The 23,276-nt window shown below is 46.7% G+C and overlaps 1 protein-coding gene across 4 annotated transcripts in view; it reads left to right on the top strand.

Moving 5' to 3' along the window:
- Nucleotides 1-23,276, top strand: part of GRIA3 (glutamate ionotropic receptor AMPA type subunit 3) — a 256,155-nt gene that overhangs the window by 183,050 nt on the left and 49,829 nt on the right. The gene's annotated exons all lie outside the window — the stretch shown is intronic.

Genomic DNA, 23,276 nt, shown 5'->3' with positions numbered 1-23,276 from the left:
GGGTTTATTCTAGGCTTTTCTTCCTACTGCACAAACAGCCAATGTAATATCCACCCACCCTGGTCTGTACACACACACACACGCACACACACAGGAACTTTTGCTAACCAAAAAGGAGGATGGAAGGAAGAATTACATCAAAAGAAAGAAAGCATTCATCTTCATTTTCTGACCCCTTTTATCTTCTTTTTTTCAACCAGTTTCTATTTTGAGAAACAACCATGCTGCTTATGAAATCTTGCGCAACCAGTTGCATGAAAAACTTGGTTTCCATTGCACAATTTATCCCCCCCCCCTTTCACAAAATATGTTCAGCCACATGTTGGTGTAAACTCTGGAACGCCCTGAAACTACACTAGAGTGGGGCAGGGGTGCTGTAGATCTGTGCCAAACAGCAAACACCTCAATATAAGTAATCTGTTTCATGTTTGTTTAATTGGTGGCACGCTTTCAATAACGTTGGGCACAATGGTCCCCAATGTGCACAGAGCCCAGCGCTCTCAGGATAGTGTACCGGCTGATACATGGAATAGATGGCCTGTGCGTGCCACACAGCACTCTCCATTTTGCTTAGCCAAGGATCACAAGCTGTAAATTCACATTCCTTGCCAAAGCGGAGAGGGCAGGCTTGAACGGGTATGGGCATGCCCAAAAGATGCCCTCCTATGATGCCTGAGCATGCTGGGAAAGGGGCAGGACTGTATTAGATCCTAGGGATCCTTCTGCATGCAGCCTCCACCCATTTGGGGAAGGATCATGTGAACATAATTTAATTGCAGTTAGAAATGTCAGTGTCAAAATGTTCACCCATCCCAGGGCTTCCTTTGGCCATTTTTAATGGCAAAGAGCAGCTATTATGGGGGATTCGAGTCAGGGCAGAGAGGAATGTCCCTTAACTCTTTCTCCCAGCGCTGCTCCTGGATCTTAAATATCTCCCCCTGTCCCCTAAGCTGCTACTTGTTTCACTGGGAGAAAGAGACTGGTTGCCGGTATGTTGTTCCCCATAGAGCAAATAGCAACTCTGGGAAAAGGAGAGCTGAGATTGGGAAAGCAGTGAAAGACAAAAGAGTTAAACTTTCCTGGCCCAGTATTATCTAGATTGACAAATATTGTAGCAGCTGCCCCAAAGCCATAGGCGATAGCCTTTCTCAGCCAGCCCTGCAATCCCCAGTTCTTTCAATGAAAGTAGCAAACAATTGAAACTGAGGCCAAGTGCATGCTCTTTCCCCTTCTAAGTCCTTTATGCATGGCTGTTTCCTTCACGGTCACCCCTCTGACGACGTCAGGTCTTTGTGTTGATTATGCATGCCGTTTCCAACCGTTGGAGGTCGCCTTGCTGTCCCATAGGGTTGCCAACCTCCAGGTAGTAGCTGGAGATTCCCCGCTATTATAACTGATCTCCAACCGATAGAAATCAGCTCATCTGGAGCAAATGGCCGCTTTGGCAATCGGACTCTATGGCATTGAAGTCCCTCCCTTCCCCAAACCTCGCCCTCCTCAGGCTCTGCCCCAAAAACCTCCAGGTAGTTCCCAACCCGGCACTGGCAACCCTACTCCCCCGCTGTGTTTCCCTGCATTTTGCTCGTGTTTTCAAATTCAAGATAAAACAGGTCCCTGAAAATGCAGGCAAAACAGCGGAAACGCACAGGGAGAGTGAGGCAACCTCTGACGGTCGGAAGCGGCATGCATAATCAACACAAAACCCAAAATCATCGGAGGGGTGACAGTGAGTGAAATAGCTGTGCATAAAAGGCCTCAGTGACATCCCCTGCCCTCACTTATTTTCTTCCATCTCCAATCTGTATGATACTTTAAAACGACATAAACAATCCAGAAAAGATACCTGGATTCTCTGTGAGTGTCTTCTTCCATGTGCTTCCTGTGTCTTTGACCCATGTTGTCTTGATAATACACATTGCCATGATTTACGTAGTCTTTCTGATTTTAATTTATGCATAAATCTTTCGGTCAGATCCATCTAAAATATCTTGATGATCCCACTTCTTGATGCAGCAACGTTTGATTGTGATCTTTCCCTTTTTAAGAAACAGTCTGCAACATTAGAGACTTCCTCTTTTCACTTTGTCTGTTCACTCTGGAGAGTCGAAAGCTTTTAAAATAGAAATTGAGACAATATGTTGACGATATCTGTCAAAAACAATAAATCTATTTAGGTTTCTGATATGGCATTGAACATAGGAAGCTAAGTGAATTTACTTTTGAGCTGACATAAACCACTGAGTGGCGGGCGAAATACTCATTTGATATCCAGGAAAACATATCTACATTTGTATATTAAATGTGATCATCCTATTTAAGCTTCAGACTTTAGAACAGATACCTTTAATCTCATGTGTTTATCTGGCTAATTCAATAGGGAAGCATTGGGTAAAAACAGAAAAGATAATGGGAGATCCATGTTCAAATCCTTACAGCATTTTAAAATGATAATTGAAGCCATACAGAGACCTAATTCAGATCAAAACTGCAGGTGGTGGTGGAGAAAAAGGTCTTCAACTTTCCCTCCCTGTATGATTTTGCCAATCAAAACTGATTCCTTCCCCCACCCCCCATGCTTGTGTTATCCCTCAAAGGGAAAAGAGGGGGAAAATATTCCTTTGTTTTTCTTTATTCCTTTGAAGGCTAATAACACCACCGGGATGCATTCAGCTGATGAAGCAGTACATGGGAAAGAATTAAACCCCCTCTCTTTCTAATGTGGCCAGTGTGTGCAGTGGTTAGAGCCTCAGGTTTGAATACCCACTCTGCAATAGAAGCTTGCTGAGTGACCTTGGGCCAGTCATACATACTCTGCCCAACCTACCTCACAGGGTTGTTGTGAGGATAAAATGGAGGAGAGAAGAATAGTGTAAGCTGCTTTGGGTCCCCATTGGGGAGAAAGGCAGAGTATAAATTAAGGAAATAAATAAATCTGAATTGCTGGAAAATGCAGGCATAAAATTCCTAGGGGACCTAATTCATTTTTTGCAACAAGAGAAGAAAACAGGAAGCTTCGTACTTCTGAGTCGGGCCATTGCTCCATCACAGTCCGTGTTATCCAGTCTGACTAGCAGCGGCTCTCCAGGGTCTCTGGTCAAAGCCTTTCACATTACCTGCTACCTGCTCCTTTCAACTGGAGATGCAGGGTCCTGAACCTGAGACCTTCTGCATGTAGGGTTGCCAGCTCCCTCTTAGCCACCGGCAGGAGGTTTTTGGGGCAGAGCCTGAGGAGGGCGGGGTTTGGGGAGGGGAGGGACTTCAATGCCATAGAGTCCAATTGCCAAAGTGGCCATTTTCTCCAGGGGAACTAACTCTGTTGGCTGGAAATCAGTTGTAATAGCAGGAGATCTCCAACTACTACCTGGAGGTTGGCAACCCCATCTGCATGCCAGGGATTAAACCTAGGGCCTTTCGCATGCATCGTGGATGCAGGGAATTTAACCTGGAATCTTTGGCATGTCATGCAGATGCTCTACCACTGAGCCTCTCCCAATAAAGATTGTGCTGTTAAGCAGATTGTAGATGATAGGAACTTCCACTGGAGTCAATGGGGTCAGGGTCCCACAAACACAATGATCACCCCTTCTCTGAGCCATGCAAAATTCTACCACTTGCCAGGCAGATTTCCAAATGCTACCACAACTCTTCTCCCCCACCCCCATAAAAAAAAGATGGAAAGGTTGCAGTCGCCTCCCAAAGTCCAAAAACCTGCATGGCCATCAAGGACGAGCCAACAAGTCACTAAGCAGAGCATCCTCTGTGCAGCTTGGATTTAAAGCATCTGCGCTTCTGAGGGAGGTCCATGCACCTCTTGCAACTGACTGACACTGGGCAGAGTCAAAAAGCTGCTTCACATGTTACGCAGTTCCACAAGTACTTCGAAGTTTAAATAACGTTTGTTGCAAGGAATGCACAAAAGCATGAAGGGGAAGCATGTCTACAGACACTCCGAGGTTCTGCCAGACACTGTGCATCAGGAAGCTTCTTTCAGATACAGAGTGATGAAGCACTTGTTCGCAGCATGTTTGGAAACGTGTGTTCTTGTTACTGCAGCATTATTGCTATGACAGACTCATCCATAGATGTGGGATGTTTTCACTCAACTGTCCCATTCTGAGTTTATTTTGATATGGAGGAGGAGGAGGAGGAGGCATCAAAGGCTCCATGAAGAAGAAGAAGCAGAAGAGTTGGTTTTTATATGCCGATTTTCTTTATCAAGGGAGACTCAAACTGGCTTACAATCACCTTCCCTTCCCCTCCCCACAACAGACACTCTGTGGGGTAGGTGAGGCTGAGAGAGCTCTAAGAGAGCTGTGACTGGCCCAAGGTCACCCAGCTGGCTTCATGTGTAGGAGTGGGAAAACAAATCCATTTCACCAGATTAGCCTCTGCCACTCATGTGAAGGAGTGGGGAATTAAACCCGGTTCTCCAGATCAGAGTCCACCACTCCAAACCACCACTCTTAACCACTACACCATTTATATTATACTTTTACCCTCAAGGGCAACTCAAAGTGGGTTACAGCATTGTTCTTACCTCCTCCATTTTATCCTCTCAACAATAACTCTGAGAGAGAGGGACTGGCCCAAGATTATCTAGCGAGCTTCCGTGGCAGAGTGGAGATTTGAACCTGGGTCTCCCACATTCTAATCTAATCCTCTAACATCTACATCATCCTGGCTCTCAGCATTAGATTTCCTTTCAAGATTGATTTCATTGGGTATTCTGGGCATGAAGACAGCCCCACTGCTTTCCATAGAAAGTATTTGTAATGTGAGGGATTCTGACTCTCACTGTACCACAGGAAACTGATGCCAAGGTGCCATTTCCATGCTGTTTTATGAGCAGAAAAATACCTTTGGATCCAGCTCACAATCTTTATGAAACTGGAGGGTGAACATCCATAAGGAGACAAGATGGTAGCTGTGACGACTATTTTTTTTCTTCACCTATTTATTCATCTCCTGCCCTTCTATTCATCTCCGGTCCTTTCTCAAGCAGGAGTTCTGGTTGGCAGATCTCAACCTGGTGGGAAGAGTTTTCCACTTCCCCATTTTCATAAGAACATAAGAAAGGACATGCTGGATCAGACCAAGGTTCATGAAGCCTAGCCTAGGGCTGTCGATTCAGTTCCATCCAACAAGAAAAACAGCCGAATTTTCCCTGGTTCGGTGGTTTCTACTTCGGATAGAACCGAAGTAAAAAAAAGGCGGGAAAACAACGAACCGAACTCAGCGAGTTCGGGCGGATGCCGGATAAATTTGTACAACTTTGGCGCCCCCAAAACAGCATTCTCCCGCAGCCAATCGGTGGCCAAGCTGGGTCTTCTTCTGGCCAATCAGTCGTGATTGAGTGCATGACCCCGGCCGCTGCGCAGCCCGGGGAGAGAAAGAGAGACTGGAAGTGTCTGTTTGAGTGTGAGAGAGATCCCCCTGGGGGGGTGCGTGTGCACATTCGTAGCTTTCCTCGGCTCCAGGGGAGCATTTTTGGAGGTAGAGGTCCCAAACTTTCAGTGTAGCTTGAGGGGCCCCTTCTTGCGAGAACCCCCAAGTTTTGTAAAGATTGGGTTGGGGTCCCGAGATATGGGGCCCGAAAGGGGTCCCCCCCAAAATCACCCATTGGAATAAAGCCATGAAAAACTCATTTGCGAATTTCCACGGCTCCGGGGGGAGCATTTTTGGAGGTAGAGGTCCCAAACTTTCAGTGTAGCTTGAGGGGACCCTTCTTGCAAGAACCCCCATGTTTTGTGAAGATTGGGTCAGGGGGTCCCGAGATATGCGGTCCCCCCATCTGCCCATTGGAATGAATGGGAGCAGGCGATCCTTAATGTGCATCTAGAGAGTGGCAAATCCAAGGCAAAACCTCCCGTGCATAAATGGCCAGAGAGAGTCTGTGTGTGTGAGTCTGCTAGAATCGTATTGGATTACTCCTGAGTCCTGGCTCCCAGTCCCTGCTCCTGATGGAAGAGAAGAAGGCATCCACAGTGTGACCCATTTTGGGGCTTTTCTCTATAACTTTTTTACTGTGTGTGTGTATGGGGGGGAGATTCTCTCTCTTCTCTCTCTCTCTCTCTCTCTCTCTCTCTCTCTCTCTCTCTCTCTCTCTCTCTCTCTCTCTCTCTCTCTCTCTGTGTGTGTATGAGGGGGGAAGCCAAAGGGGGGTGGGTTTACCTGATCTGCTGGGTGGTGGGCTTGATTGTCTCTGTGTGGGACTGTGCTTTCTGCTGTTTTAACTGGTTGCCAACTTCGTCTGGAGTTAACTGTGGGTTAACAGAGTCTCTCTCTGGCTGGCTCCTATTGTTTCCAATGGGCTGTGCAGCCGCTCCTGTTGTTTATAATGGGCTAGCCTGTCATTCGTTTTAGTACATCCCATGTCAGTGAGTCTCTCTCTGTCCGGCCCGTTCTCCTTCGTTTGGAATTTGCGTCTTCTGGTTCAGGGGGGCTGTTCTGCTGGGGGGGGGCTTGATCTCTTTGCAAGTGTGATTGTTGCTGTGGAAGATTTGAATCCAGCAGCATGAAATCTATCAATACTGAAGATACGCAATATGCGCAGGTCGCACTTACGCAAGTAGCGTTATAAGATACACTTTGGCTATGTTGAAATGAAAAGATACGTACGTTACCCATGATACTTACGCTGTTTACTTACGCTTTGAGCAGGATGCACTTTCGGCGTAGTTACATTGGCTCTTAGAAGCCACGGACTGGCTTCTACTGTGTGGGGGGGGAGCCAAAGGGGGGGTGACCTGTCCTGGTGGGGGGGGCTTGATCTCTTTGTGAGTGTGATTGTTGCTGTTTTCACTGGTTGCCACCTTCGCCTGGAGGTCAGTGTGGGTCAGTGGTAAGTCTCTCTCTGGCTGCCCCAGAAACAATGGGAGGTTTTGCCTTGGATTTGCCGCTTTCTAGATGCACATTACGGATCGCCTGCTCCCGTTCATTCCAATGGGCAGATGGGGGGGGACCGCATATCTCGGGACCCCCTGACCCAATCTTTACAAAACTTGGGGGTTCTTCCAAGAAGGGTCCCCTCAAGCTACACTGAAATTTTGGGACCTCAACCTCCAAAAATGCCCCCCCCCCGGAGCCGTGGAAAGCCGCAAATGTGTTTTTCATGGCTTTATTCCAATGGGTGATTTTGGGGGGGACCCCTTCCGGGCCCCATATCTCGGGACCCCAAGCCAATCTTTACAGAGCTTGGGGGTTCTTGCAAGAAGGGTCCCTTCAAGCTTCACTGAAAGTTTGGGACCTCTACCTCCAAAAATGCTCCCCTGGAGCCGTGGAAAGCCGCGAATTTGTTTTTAATGGCTTTAAATGGCCAAATTTATTTCCGAACTCTGAATTGCATGCCGAATTCCACGGATCCAAATTGGGGGCGTTCGGACTTTGGCATTTCCCGAATAAAAATGGGCCAAATTTTGCTGGATCCGAATTTTTCTGAATTTTTTTTTCAACAGCCCTACAGTGGCCAACCAGGTGCCTCTAGGAAACCCACAAACAAGACAACTGCAGAAGCATTGTCCAGCCTGTGTTCCAGAGCACCTCATAGAATAGGCATGCTCCTCTGATCCTGGAGAGAATAGGTATGCATCATGGCTAGCATCCATTTTTATTAGTAGCCATGAATACCTCTCTCCTCCATGAACATGTCCACTCACCTCTTAAAGCCTTCCAAGTTGGCAGCCATCACCACATCCTGGGGCAGGGAGTTCCATACTTTTAACTATACATCGTGTGAAGAAATACTTCCTTTTATCTGTTTTGAATCCCTCACCCTCCAGCTTCAGCAGGTGACCCTGCGTTTTAGGATTTTGAGAAAGGGAGAAAAGCTTTTCCCTGTTCACTCTCTCCATACCATGCATAATTTTATAGACCTCTATCTTGTCTCCACCTTCTTGCCAAGCTAAACAGCCCTAAGCATTTTAATCGTTCCTCATAGGGCGGTTGCTGTAGTCCCCTGATCATTTTGGTTGCTCTTTTCTGCACCTTCTCAAGCTCTGCAATATCCTTGCCCAAGCCTTGCCCCCAGGCTTCCTGGATAAGGAATTTGAAGCCAGGCCTTGCAGTCCAAGTCCCACCAATATCTGTGCACCTCCCTAATTAGCACAAATGGCATTTTCCTAAATAGGAGCTATGCTTTTTACAGAACATTTGTCAAATGAGCGATAGAACTGTCATGATATCCTCCTGTATTTGGATAGCTTTTAGCCTCTTCCTTGTGTGTGTGTGTGTGTGTGTGTGTGTGTGTACGCTTTGTAATTTAATCCCCAAACGAGTAGTGAAATGTTGCCTCTGTGCTTGCTGTTTTGATAATGTGAAGTGATGGTGTTTAAATTGCTGTTGACCATGTGTTCATCCATTAAAAGACCGGGAAAATAAGCATGGGACATCACAAGGAAAGCTGTAGGCATTTTTCTTCTCATTCTACTAGCCCTTCCCTCCCTTTTGGCAGTAAATGGAATCCTCAAGGTTCTTGCAATGACTCTTGTTCAACTTGCTCTGCTTTGCTTAACAAATGGGATGCTTTCTTTTCTTACCAATATCCTCATGTTAAATGGTTTAGGGATAGGGTAGCCAAGCTCCAGGTACTAGCTGGACATCTCCAGCTATTACAACTGATCTCCAGCCAATAGAGATCAGTTCAGCTGGAGAAAATGGCCGCTTTGGCAATTGGACTCTATGGCATTGAAGTCCTTCCCCTCCCCAAACCCTGCCTTCCTCAGGCTCTGCCCCAATACCTCCCACCGGTGGCAAAGAGGGACCTGGCAACCCTATTTAGGAACGCCTGTGATCGCTTAGGCAGAATACACCTATCGGTCAATGAGTAGCTGATGTTATTCATAATTTTAGCTGGACATCATTGGCTGGATATCTTCCCTCCCTAAACCTCACACTCCCAAGACTCCACCCCCAATTCTCCAGGTCTTTTCCAACCTGGAGCTGGCAACCGTAAGGGAAAGTGATCTTTGTAGTTGGGAAATCTGTTATGATTCTGAGAGAGCTGGTGCTGCCGCAGTTGCTGGGCAGGACAGGGGAGGAAGAAGGTGGAAGACCAGAAGGGTGATAGGTAGGGTTGCCAGGTCCCTCTTCACCAATGGTGGGAAATTTTTGGGGCAGAGCCTGAGGAGGACGGGGTTTGGGGAGGGGAGGGACTTCAATGCCATGGAGTCCAATTGCCAAAGCAGCCATTTTCTCCAGGTGAACTGATCTCTATCAGCTGGAGATCAGTTGTAATAGCAGGAGATCTCCAGCTAGTACCTGGAGGTTGGCAACCCTAGTGATGGGGGCAGAAAGAGAGAGTGATGGGATGGATGGGGCAGAATGAGAGAGAAAGTGCCAGGCATGGAGGAGAGAGTAAGAAAGGGCTGGCAGGAGGCAGAAAGTGTGAGAGATATGGGCCTTTTATGCAGGGGCGTTTCCCCACAGTCACCCCTGCTGACTGCTTTGGGGGCTTCCTTATGATTATGCTTGCCTTTTCCACCCGTCAGATGTCACCTCGCTCTCCCTGCGCGTTTTGCCCATGATTTCCAGAAGCTGTTTTAGCCAGAATCTGGAACATGCGGGCAAAATGCGTGGGAAGAGCGAGGTGACCTCTGACAGGCAGAAAAGGCACTCATAATCAAAAGGAAGCCCCGAAGCACTCGGCGGGGGTGACCACAGGGAAATGTCCCTGCATAAAAGGCCTGAGAGAAGGAAGGGGACAGGGTAGGAAGGGAAGCAAAGGTGGGGGAATGGGATAGCTGCTCCCATAAGTTTCTTGCTGGTCCCCACTTGTTTAATATATTCTGCAAGAGAGTGGAATTTGCAAAGGTGAAAATAATACAGAGCTGCAGGTTGTCTTGAAATATATTATTCCAGCAAATTATAAATCAAACCCATTGTCGAGATAAGCCACTTTTAAAGCAGCACAGCAACCTGCTTCTTCAGCGGTAAGAACTGCCGTGAGAACAAAAAGCTAACAAAATCTTTGCCATTTGTGCAATATTTTATTACCTTTGCATATAATTTCTATAGATGAAGTGAAAGATGCCATTTGTTCCAAAGATCCTTTCATAGTACATCCATTTCATGACAAATTATTTTGCATCTTATAACAAAATGTGTGTCTTGTGTTAAAAGCAGTTCTAGGCCTCTGTTGGTGCTTCACTGGAATTCAGTTCCTGAATGAAAATGTACAGTACTGTTAGATGTTAACAGATATCCTGGGAGGAGACTCATTTTTCAGTTTCTTGCTAGAGGTTTTCAGCTGCCTTTGCATAAAAAAAGTTGTGACACCCAACAGCTAGTTAGATCTATAATAGGTAAGTATTCAGGTGGCTATTTCAATAGATACATTGCATTGAAAAAGCATTGTCTAGCCTAAATTTGGCTGTATCCACATGGTGAGGAGTCATCGCTAGGGTTGCCAGGTCCCTCTTCACCCCCGGTGGGAGGTTTTTGGGGCAGAGCCTGAGGAGAGCGGGGTTTGGGGAGGGGAGGGACTTCAGTGCCATAGAGTCCAATTGCCAAAGCGGCCATTTTCTCCAGGTGAACTGATCTCTATTGGCTGGAGTTCAGTTGCAATAGCAGGAGATCTCCAGCTAGTACCTGGAGGTTGGCAATCCTAGTCATTGCTGCTACAAGTGCAGAGGTATTAAGGAGTGTCCACATTGAAATTTTGCATTTAATCTGCTCAATCAGCCACCATTTTCTCTGCATTCCTCCCCACAGGCTACCCAAGTGCTTTTATTTGGCTTTAAAAAATGGTAATTGCACTATACCCTAATAATGTTATAGCCATCTGTTGTTATGATCTGCTAGTTTCTTGGAACCCCCAGCTATCTGCTTAAGAACGTATGTATTTATGTCCTTACTTCATTATATCCCACCTTTGACCCCAATAGGGATCCAAAGCAGCTGATATCATTCTCCTCTCCTCCATTTTATCCTCTCCACGACACTGTGAGGTGGGTTAAGCTGAGATGGTGACTGGCCCAAGGCCACCCAGCAAACCTCCAAGGCAAAGTGGGTGTGTGAACCTGGACCTTCCATATCCTAGTCCAACATTAGCCAGTACACAACACTGCCTCTACATACATTTCAGGAAAGTGGGCAAACCTGATGAGGGGGGGAGGAAGAGAGGTAAGCCTGATGGGGGGAGGAGGAAGAGAGGCAAGCCTGGGGTTGAAGGGTGTGCATTATGTGCAGTCGTATCACTTCCAACTTATGGCAACCCTGAGAGTAAATGACCTCCAAAACGTCCTGTCGTTAACAGCCTTGCTCAAGTTCTTGCAAACAGAGGGCCGTGGCTTCCTTGATGGAGTCAATCCATCTCATGTTGGGTCTTCCTCTTTGCCAGATTTGCCAGATGGCGACTGAGCGATGAAGTGGGGGGACAGGGGTGAGATTAGGTGTCGTTTATTCATGAACCTTGAGATCTGCTTCAGGCACCCCAACCACAAACCAGAAATTGGGGGCAGTCTTGTGTGAGGATGAGAAAGCGGTTGGTTGTTCAGGCCAGATCTGTAGAAGACTTTTTTTCTTTCACCTTTCATACCTTCAGTGCAGGATGGGACATATTTTCTCCACAGTGTGGAGCCAGTGTGGTGTAGTGGTTGAAAGCAGTGGTTTGGAGCGGTGGAGTCTGATCTGGAGAACCAGGTTTGATTCCCCACTCCTCCACATGAGCGGTGGACGCTAATCTGGCGAACTGGAATTGTTTCCCCACTCCTACACACAAAGCCAGCTGGGTGACCTTGGGCAAGTCATGCTGTCTTGGCCCCACCTACCTCACAGGGTGTCTGTTGTCGGGAGGGGAAGGGAAGGTGATTGTAAACTGGTTTGATTCTCCCTTAAGTGGTAGAGAAAGTTGGCATATAAAAACCAACTCTTCTTCTTCTCCACACTATTCCTGGTTCATCATAGTTTCTAACCAACATCTAAGCTGTAGGAGTGGAATTGTTTTTCTATGATCTTTGTGCTAAAATTGGAGTCCTTTGTTTGAACCACCAGCCTAGAGGTCAAACACCTTGTCATTCTTTATCAATAGAGTACTTTTAAAATACCGCCCTTCCCCCAAGGAGCTCAGGGTGGCATCCTTCATTCTTCCTTTCTTCACTTTATCCTGTGAGGTAGGTTAGGCTGATAATATGTCACTGGCTCAAGGTCACCCAGCAAGCTTCACATGGCAGAGAAGGAATTTGAATCTGGGCCTTCCAGGTCCAAGTCCAGTATTCTGCCACTACGCTATTCTGGAAGACAACTAGGAAATGGAAAAAAGCTGAGTCGACATGAAAAAAGCGGAGAGCCAAGTGTGGTGTCAGCGGTTAAGAGTGGTGGTTTGGAGCGGTGGAGTCTGACCCGGAGAACCGGGTTTGATTCCTCACTCCTCCAAGGCGGAGGCTAATCTGGTGAACTGGATTTGTTTCCCCACTCCTACACACAAAGCCAGCTGGGTGACCTTGGGCTAGTCACAGCTCTCTTAGAGCACTCTCAGCCCCACCTACCTCACAGTGTGTGGGGAGGGGATGGGAAGGTGATTGTAAGCCGGTTTGATTCTTCCTTAAGTGGTGGAGAAAGTCAGCATACAAAAACCAACTCTTCTTCTTTTATTGACATAAGAAATAAGAACGTAAGAAGAGCCTGCTGGATCTCAGACCGGTTGTCCATCTAGTCCAGCATCCTATCTCACACAGTGTCCAAACATTTCCTCTGAAAGTCCAGCAACAGAGCATACAGGCTGAGGCCTTTCCCTGATGTTGCCTCCTGGCACTGGGATTCAGAGGTTGACTGCCTCCAAACATGGAGGTTCCCTTTAGTCACCATGTCTAGCAGCCACTGAAAGACCTCTCTTCCATAAATCTATCCAATCTCCTTTTAAAGCTGTTTGTGCTTGTGGCCACCGCCGCATCCTCTGGCAGTGAATTCCACATTTTAGGCACTCGCTGTGTGAAGACGTATTTCCTTTTGTCCATCCTGAATCTACTGCCCATCAGCTTCATTGGATGCCCTCAAGTTCTAGTATTTTGGGAGAGGCAGAAAAAAGTTCTCTTTGACAACTCTGTCCACCCCGTGCATCATTTTGTAAACCTCTGTCATGTCTCCCCTTAGTTGTCTCTTTTCTAAACTGAAAAAAGGTTGCACATGGTGCTGCGCTCCACTGGATATGCCTATCTTGATTCATGGTTACTGGTGATATGTCAATGCTGGTGATATGGTTACTGGTGATATGTCTCTATGGTCATTTATGCACTGGAGGTTTTGCCTTGGATTTTCTGCTCTCTAGATGTACAATTTCCCCATCTGAATTCTCAAAACTCAACAATAAGCCCCCATGCAGAGTTTTGAGAACTCGGATGGGGAAAATGTTCACCTAGAGAGCAGGAAAACCAAGGCAAAACCTCCCGGGCATAAATGGCCAAAGTCAACTATGATATCAGAATTTCTATAGTTGCCTAAACTGTACTCTGAATCTTTGCAACTCCTGTGTATTCTTTTGGGTGCCGGGCACTTGTTTTGGCTAACCAATAGATGTTGTAGTTTTTCTAGAATAAAGACCTGAATCTATTTTCTTTATCTGGGCAGTGGCCTCCTTTCGTTGGAGCTTAAATTTTCCCCGTCATCTGTCTTACTGGAAAACTGACAGCTTGAGCTTGCAAGAGCCTTTGTTTTAGGAGAGCCCACCCTTCACTTGCTCCTCTCCCTTCCAGCATTCTTGCCATGGGGTATTCTTCATGGATATTTGCTGCTGTTTCGACGCTGTTTTGCCTCGGAGGCAAATTTTGGTTATTCACTGCAGAGCCGTGTTTTCCCCCACTGAGCAAAATAAGCCGGTTTAAAAGAGAGGCAATCCAAACCACTTCTGAGCCGTACTTTCCAGTAAAAGAGCATTTTGTTGCTCGGATGCCCATGAAGAAATGTTTGCTTCGCTCTCCTGACGTCTCCTTTCTCCTCCCCCAAGAACGGTGATTGGCTGGGGGAGTTGCCACTCTAACAGCATCGCACCGGCAGGAGGGAGACCCAAAGCAGACTGGCTGCCCCTCTTCAGAAGGGTGATGGGGGTTTTCGCTTGGATTTTGCCGCTCTCAGGATGCCCCTCCCCAACACACACACACATAGGATCGCACCGGCTGGAGGGAGACCCAGAGCAGACTGGCTGCCTCTCTTCAGAAGGGTGACAGGAGTTTTGGCTTGGATTTGCTGCTCTCATGGTCCCCCCCCACACACACACACATAGGATCACACCGGCTGGAGGGAGACCCAGAGCAGACTGGCTGCCCCTCTTCAGAAGGGTGACGGGAGTTTTGGCTTGGATTTGCTGCTCTCGGGATGCCCCTCCCCAACACACACACACACACATAGGATCGCACCGGCTGGAGGGAGACCCAGAGCAGACTGGCTGCCCCTCTTCAGAAGGGTGACGGGAGTTTTGGCTTGGATTTGCTGCTCTCATGGTCCCCCCCCCCCCACACACATAGGATCACACCGGCTGGAGGGAGACCCAGAGCAGACTGGCTGCCCCTCTTCAGAAGGGTGACGGGAGTTTTGGCTTGGATTTGCTGCTCTCGGGATGCCCCCCCCAAACACACACACACAGGATCATGGGAAGAGTGGGCGGGATTAGGCGGATTTGGAGCGGTGAGTCATGAGCGACAGTAGACGTAAGCAGCGCAGAGAAGTGCGCTGTTTCTCCCGTGAAAAATTGGGATGGGGGGTGAATCTGCACTGCCATGAAAAAGCTATTTAAATCAGTTTATTATTTGCTCCGATTCAAAACCGAAGCAAAATCCACCGTGAAGAATACCCCCAAGACTCTCATTATGCCTCTGAGTTCATTAAACTCTGTCTTCCTAGCATCTAACGTACATGTCTGGCTATGAACTCCCGTGGTTCCCAACAAAAGGAATTCTAGGAGGAATTCATAGGTAATAGATAGATAAGATAATGTAAAAGTGTAATCATTCATTTACAATTCTCAGAAATCGACACAATTTATTCTATTAAAAGAGTCGTTGATTATATATGTATATTATATATGTTGATTGTATATGTATATATAAAGAATAATATGTATATAATATATGGGAGGGGCATCATTTTGTCCTCTTGCCCCCCGTCAAAAAAATGTAGATTCGGCCCTGCCTGGACCTTTGGTGACCAATTATTCTCTCACCCCAGCTACATTATCCATGAAAGCCCAAATAGGAAGATAATTCTGATCACGGTGCTTGGTGGGAAGCTGAACACAGCTTGACTTGAAGCTTGAAGTACGTGTGTGAATTGGATGTTGTTGGCTGGTCAAAGGATGTGAAACAAAACAGAAGGCTTTGCGACTCTAGTTGAATGATCAGGCCAAAGGTGCCATTCTTGTACTGGGTGTCTGGGATCAAAAACCTACTTTAGGGCTTGGTTGCACCTGCTGGAATTCTTACAGCGCATTCCTGAGATTCGGCGTGCATGGACAGTGGAGAGGAGGTGCTGCCGCACCACCTCCTAAAGCCATTCCCTGCATGCCAAAAAAACAAACAAAAAAGCCTTTTAGTGGCTTATTTCTGGAAACGGGGCCTTTTGGCCCCATGGAGGAGCCTTGCTCTTCTCTGTTCACGGGGTGAAAGGGGACAGGAAGCTGCCTAACAGCACCTCCTCCCCCCGGCCTGCCCTGGGAACGCCTTCCAGGACACCGGAACACCTCCCAAGATGCCGGCGGGGGCCTTTACGCTGGTGGGATGCCGGCGGAAAGCCCCAGCAACATCCCAGGGTGGCACTGCCACAACAGTGCCTGGCAACCAGTGGCCTTCCCGCCGGCATTGGGGCCACTAACGCCAGCATTAGTTCCCTGGACGCCGGCACAGGGGGCCCAGACACCGGCACAGCACCTTCCTGGCCTCCTAAAGAGCCTTTTGCCCTTTAGGCTCAGGGATGCGCTTTTAAGCTGTAAAATAAAAGTAGACTTCCCCTTTTTGTACAGTCCTCTTGTTTTCAAAAGGGGTGTGATGTGCATGGCATGTCTACAACCCGAGAAAAACAAGGCAAAAGTCCATCCGCAGATGGTTCCAGGTTTAGTGAAGAAGGTGGAGGGTGACGCCCACGCAAATGGCTCTTAGTCTCCTGGCCATTATGTCTAGATCTTGGCCTTCCTGCAGTCAGTCACAGGACTGGATTATGCTTGTGGTTTTTGACTCCAGCTCCTTGACTTCCATCAGAGTAAATGAGATTCAACTTGAAGTGCTCCGGATGAATTGCCATGTAGACTGGGGGAGCCCAAGGCCTCTATGTCTAAAGAAAGACAGAAGCATAAATTGTTGCTGAGAATAGTATCAGAAAGTCATGCTGTTTGCAGTAAAGATTAAGCATGCATCTACATACACTGTTCTGTAAAGAGGTGAAATTTGCATAATAATGCTTCTTCTTTTTGTCCTTATTGCTAACTTGCTCTTGTTTTAACCCCATGCTTCTGCTGACATTTTCCTCTCAAGGTAAATGAATGCATCCTCTTAACATTGATTTGATAACAGCTTTATCAGCAAGCCTGCTCTTAATTGCAACTGATTTCATTTGTGAGTTTAACATGTATAGCTAAGCTGTCTGATCCGTTATATATTAATTCTTTATGATGGGTGGGTACAATTTGGCTTATGGGAGGCATAGACTTTTGTGATACTAAAGTAGTTTTGGCTCAGAATGCAAGTGCTGGGAAGCAGCATAAGGGAGGGCCTCAGCCTCTATGTAGGGTTGCCAAGCTCCAGGTGGTGGCTGGAGATTTCCTGGGATTACAATTGATCTCCAAGCGACAGAGATCAGTTTGCCCGGAGAAAATGGTCACTTTGGAAGTGAACTCTACGGCATTATACCCCATTGAAGTCCCTCCCCTCCCCAAACCCTGCTCTCTTTAGACTCCACCCCCAAAATCTCCAGGTATTTCCCAATCCGCAGCTGGCAACCCTACCTCTATGTCATGTTTGTTTGACCCTCCAGAGCAACTGGTTGGCCTCTTTGTGAAGCAGGATGCTGGACTAGATGGACTACTGGTCTGATCCAGCAGGGCTCTACTCATATTCTTATGCATTTGGGGCAGGTCATCATTGCAGCTTCTATACTGGATTTGGTATTCTTCTCTGACTTGGGCTTAAGTGTTCTAAAAGTGGAGAGAGTAGATGCAGTGTTGTTAGGCCCAGATCATTGCCCATTAAAAGAGTGGAATGCAGGGTTTTGATCCCTCTGTTAGTAGAAGGGCCTTTTAAGTTGATCTGCTACAAAATCCAAAGTTTTCAGAATGTCCAGAGGTGTTTTATCTGCTGTCGCTACTTGGTCTTTGGTGGGTGATCTGGATGAGAAGGGGAAATGGTGTCATGCCTACCATCCCTTAAAATACTTCTAGGCATTCTTTCTTGTGGCTTGAGCACGTAAGAAGAGCCCTGATGGATCCGAAAAAAGGTCTATCTAGTACTGCTTCCTCTTTTCTGCAGAGGCCAACCAAATGACCTTAGGAAGTCCTCCAGCAAAGTATGATGGCAAAACCTTCCCTTGCTGTTCCTTTTGCAGAAACAGTATTGTGGTATACTGCATCTGAACATGGGGATTCTATTTAGCCGTCATGCCCTTGATAGCTCTTGATAGACTCACCATGAATTTGCCTTTTAAAGCCATCTGGGCTACTGATCATCACCGTTCAATTGAACACCATAGCTTACTTGTTCTTTTTAATTGTTTTAGATGTGTGTGCGTTTTAAAGCTGGTTGTGATTGTTTGCTGCCCTGAGCTAGGTGGAAAGGCAGCATAAAAATGTCTTCAATACAAATAAATAGCTCATGGTAATGAGTTTCATTCATAAATAACGCATTGTGTGAAGAAATGCTTCCTTTTGTTTGTCCTGAACCTACTGCCAATGAGCTTCATTGCATTATCCAGAGTGCTAGTATTATAGGAAACTGAAGAAAATCATCTCTTGCTGCTGGGGGTGAGGGGTAGGGTTGTCAACCTCCAGGTACTAGCTGGAGATCTCCTGCTATTACAACTGATCTCCAGCCAATAGAGATCAATTCAACTGAAGAAAATGGCCGCTTTGGCAATTGAACTCTATGACATTGAAGTCCCTCCCCTCCCAAACTCCACCCTCCTCAGGCTCCACCCCAAAAACCTCCCTCCAGTGGCAAAGAGGGACCTGGGAACCCTAGGGAAGAGTAGGGCACTGCAGTTTAGAAAGCAGCAGGGATAAAACGTCCAGAAAGCAGAGGTCAAAAATTTCAGGCTGAATCCTGCCAAATACAAGGAGGCCATCCTAGAGACTAATGCTCTGGAGGTGGTGGTAGTGGAGGAGGAGAAGTCTACTTCTCTGCCACCATTGTACCTAGATCACACAACTATAACCATCTCTGGAAATTTCTGGTGATAAAAATGCCCTTCTAGGATGACAACTGGCATGTTTTTTATAAACCAACTGGAAAACAGAAGTGACTCAATATTTGCAGATCTCCTCTGTGAACAGCACTAGCTAAAATGGAAATATCATAGAGCCTGAATTGCTAAATAAAAATATGCATGCTGTGGAACAGTGGGTTTTAGACATGCAAATTCTAATTAACATGAAACACACCAGAATGTCTCTTCCTGTCACTGTACCTCGAGTTAAACTCTCAAATTCTCAAGGGGGCCAGATTAGGAAAGCCTGCTGATATCTTTTGGGCTTGTTTGCTTTTAATATGCATAATTCCATTGCAATGAATATTTTACATTCTTATTTGCTTGGTCCAGCAAGAATTTTTTTTTTTTAATCCTGCAAGCGGCCAGGCTGGTGTCATGGGTTAGCATTCCTGGGCAGCCACTGAGGCTAGGGTTGCCAGCTCCGGGTTTGGAAATACCTGGACATTTTGTGGCTGGAGCCTGGGGAAGACGGGGTTTGGGGAGGGGAGGGACCCCAACAGGGTATAATGCTATAGATGGCCAAAGCGGCCATTTTCTCCAGGTGAACTGATCCCTGTCTCCTGGAGATCAGGTGTTACAGCAGGAGATCTCCAGCCACCACCTGGAGGTTGACCACCCTAACTGAGGCCCAAGGGCTTTTGTGGGATCTGATGATGGACTTCTGACCAGCGTTGCCAACCTCCAGGTACTATATACAATAATATTTCAATGATCCACAAAGGTATGTTTAAATATATTTTCTTCAATAGTCCATAAGGGTACATAGATCCAAGAAGATTCCAATAGCTGGTCACAAGAACTCAGCAAATGTGTAAAAGACTATTATGAAAGGAAGATGATCGTTTCATTCTTCATCAGTTCCATTTAATTCATGCAGTTCAAAAGGTATACACAAAATTCAAAAATTCATTTCTTCCCCTTAGGGATAAATCTTATAATTATATCCATTGGCAATTGCAATAGTCCATATGACTTAAAATCTATAGAGGATATAGTTAGGATAAACAGAAGTCATTGCAAATGCAACCGTTCCACAAGGGATACACAAAGTGAATGCTCAGCTGCTAGTTACAAAAGCTTATAGTTATAAGATTTATCCCTAAGGGGAAGAAATGAATTTTTGAACTTTGTGTATACCTTTTGAACTGCATGAATTGAATGGAACTGATGAAGAATGAAACGATCGTCTTCCTTTCATAATAGTCTTTTACACATTTGCTGAATTCTTGTGACCAGCTATTGGAATCTTCTTGGATCTATGTACCCTTATGGACTATTGAAGAAAATATATTTAAACATACCTTTGTGGATCATTGAAATATTATTGTATATAGTTGTATGTTTGTCCTTTTCCACTATTGTATGCATTGATTACATTTTGATGTTTCACTCATTTGTGTTGTATTAATTATAGCCCAAGATTCCTGCACTACTTTCCTTATCTTTGATATTAGTGCAGAGGTGTTGATTTTGGCTTGCTCAACCTCCAGGTACTAGCTGGAGATCCCCTGCTATTACAACTGATCACCAACCGATAGAGGTCAGTTCACCTGGAGACAATGGACACCTTGGCAATTGGACTCTATGGCATTGAAGTTCTTCCTCTCCCCAAACCCCACTCTCCTCAGGCCCCTCCCCAAAAACCTCCAGGTATTTCCCAACCCGGAGCTGGCAGTCCTACTCCTGGCATGCTGGCACAGCAACTGCAGGCCCTGCCTCCTGGTGGTTCCATGATTGGGTCCCTTGAGTGACTGGGCCCCTCTGAGCATGCCCACATAAGGAAGCAGCGATGGCAGCGAAGAGAAGCAGCTAATGCCACTCACTTGCTGTCTACTTTTCTCTACTGTGGCTCCAAACAGCCATCACTGCTCACTCTGCAGGCATAACCATGGCAACACCAAGCAGCAACCACTGCCATCACTGGCTTTCTTCTTCTGCCTGACTGAGGAGGTGACAAATGGCACAGGGTAGGATAAAGCAATGGCAGTTCTTGGTTTGCTTAGTGCAGGTGGGCACTGGAGTCCTACAAAATCTGGATCCAACCCTGATAAGCAGACAGACTTGGGTGAAGGGAAGAATCCTCGGGAACGGTCCGTAACTTGTACTACACCTTTAGAGACCTCTCCCTGGTACACTTAGACCAATGGCCAATCCCTGCCTTGTCACACCTTCCTTCATTATCCCTCTGCTTCCCCCACCTTGAGGCAACACAAAGGACTGCTCAAAGCTACCAGCTTTTCGCCAATACCCATTGGACTTGACCCCCACCCCCCGGGCCAGGTTCTCTGCAGGGAGCCGTTACATGTGGAAACTGTGCCCATGACTTGTACCCTTCACAATGCCAGTGTGGTGTAGTGGTTAAGAGCGGTGGTTTGGAGCGGTGGATTCTGATCTGGAGAACCGGGCTTGATTCTCCACTCCTCCACATGAGTGGCAGAGGCTAATCTGGTGAACTTGATGTGTTTCCCCACTCCTACACATGAAGCCAGCTGGGTGACCTTGGGCTAGTCACAGCTCTCTCAGCCCCACCTACCTCACAGGGTGTCTGTTGTGGGGAGGGGAAAGGAAGGTGATTGTAAGCCGGTTTGAGTCTTCCTTGAGTGGTAGAGAAAGTCGGCATATAAAAACCAACTCTTCTCCTTCTAATAGGCCAAGTTAACATGTGGGGGTTGGAAGCAGAGCCAGTGGGTGTGCTCCCAATCTAAAGTTGCCAGGTCCTTCTTAGTCACCGGTGGGAGGTTTTTGGGGCAGAGCCTGGGGAGGGCAGCGTTTGGAGAGGGGATGGTTTAATTGCCAAAGTGGCCATTTTCTCCAGGTGGACTGATCTCTATTGGCTGGAGATCAGTTGTAATTGCAGGAGATCTCCAGCTAGTACCTGGAGGTTGGCAACCCTATCCCAATCCTTTCTAACCTGTGGATATGTGGCCTGAACAATCCTTACTGAAGAACCCGGCTTGTGCCTTCAACAGTAGCCTGACAGTCCAGAGTAAAACAAGGGAAGATCTTCCTGTCATTTATGCATGTATGCCAGGACAAGTTTCACATGCTCGATTTTTGCATATCGGTATGCTGCTCAAGACACCAAAACCAGGGCCAGTAAAACAGAGGGATGGAAGTTTGTCTTCCCTTGTTTCCACTTACAGCATCCGTGGAATACTGGGATGTTGTGCTGGTCGCCATATTTCAAACAGGACATCGCAGAGCTGGGAAAAGGACAGAAGAGGGCAACCAAGAAGATAAAGGGGTTGGAGCACCGTTCCTATGAGGAAAGGCTGAAGAATGTGGGACTTCTTCATTTAGAAAAAAGAAGGCTAAGGGAGGGGCGTGATAGAGGTTTATAAAATTATCCATGGGGTGGAGAAAGGATAGAGGGAGCTTCCCTCCCACATAATACTAGAACTCAGGGGCACCCAGTGAAGTTGATGGCAATAGGTGCAGTTAAATAATAACTAAGGGGAGAGTCAGGTAGCAAATGTATAGAACTAATAGGGTATCGACTGGTACCTAACCTCTGGTACGAAATGGTTTCTAACACACACAATGTGTATTAGTATATACGTAAACATACATTTACATAAAAATACGTAGTGTATTAGTATTAGTATATACGTAAACATACTTGTAATACTGGTTGCAAATTAATGGCATATTTTGATACAGGGCAGACAAAAGGCAATACTTCTTCACTCAGTAAGTATTAAATTGTGGAATTCAGTGCCAGTGAAGGTAGTGATGGTCACAAGCATAGATGGCTTTAAAAGGGGGTTAGACAGATTCATGGAGGAAAGGTCCATCAATGGCTACTAGCCATGGTAAGTAAAGGGAACTTCCACATTCAGAGTAGGGTTGCCAGCCTCCAGGTGGTGGCTGGAGATCTCCCCCTATTACAACTGATCTCCAGGCAACAGAGATCAGTTCACCTGGAGAAAAGGGCCACTTTGGAAGGTGGACTCTGCAGCATTATACCCCACTGAAGTCCCTACTGAAACCCTACCCCTTTCAGGCTCCACCCCTAAAATATCCAGGTATTTCCCACCCTGGAGCTGGCTGGCAACCCTAAATCAGAGGCAGCAAACTTCTGAAACCCTGTGCTAGAATTAGGATTGCCCGGTCCTCCCTGGCCACCAGCAGGGGATGTGGGGGTAGACTGGCCAGATCCAGGTTGGGAAACTTCTGGAGATTTGAAGATGGAGCCTGGGGAGGACAGGGACCTCAGTGGGGTACAATGCCATGGAGTCCACCCTCCAAAGCATCCATTTTCTCCCGAGGAACTGATCTTTGTAGTCTGGAGATAAGCTTTACTTCCAGGGGATCCCCAGGTCCCACCTGGAGGCTGGCATCCATAGTTTACTAAGACAAATAGGACAATGAGAAGCTACGTATGAAGAGGAGGAATGGCAAAACTCCCAAACAACAGAATGGGTGAAATTGCTCTCAAAGTCTACGCACTTCTCCTCTGGGCTTTGTTCTCTCATTAAACATCCTTCTGCAGAAAACTATATGCTGCTTTTAGGTGTATTTACCTGTGTTTGTAGAGTTGTAATGTTACAATAGCATCTTTCAAACATCTGAATGCACAGAAGAGGGCAAAACTTGTTCTGTGCTGCTCCAGAAGACAGGACTAGATTTAATGGGCTTGAGTTACAAGAGGGTAGGTCTTGACTGAACAGAGGGGGGAAACTTTCTAATGTGAGAGCATTCTAATAAGAGAACCAATTACCTGGCAGGGGAAAGGACTCTCCGTGGCACAATGGTTTCCAGCAGAGGCTGGCCAGCCACCTTTGTGAATGCTCTAGCTTGGGATTTTCTGTATGGGGCAAGGGTTAGCATAGATGACCCAGCCACCTCTATGGTTTTACTGTTAACTCCTTCTGTAAGCC

The sequence above is a fragment of the Euleptes europaea genome, chromosome 13 (assembly GCF_029931775.1).
Source record: "Euleptes europaea isolate rEulEur1 chromosome 13, rEulEur1.hap1, whole genome shotgun sequence".
Taxonomy (NCBI): domain Eukaryota; kingdom Metazoa; phylum Chordata; class Lepidosauria; order Squamata; family Sphaerodactylidae; genus Euleptes; species Euleptes europaea.
Note: the sequence above shows the minus strand (reverse complement) of the source record. Positions and strands in the feature narration are given on the sequence as shown.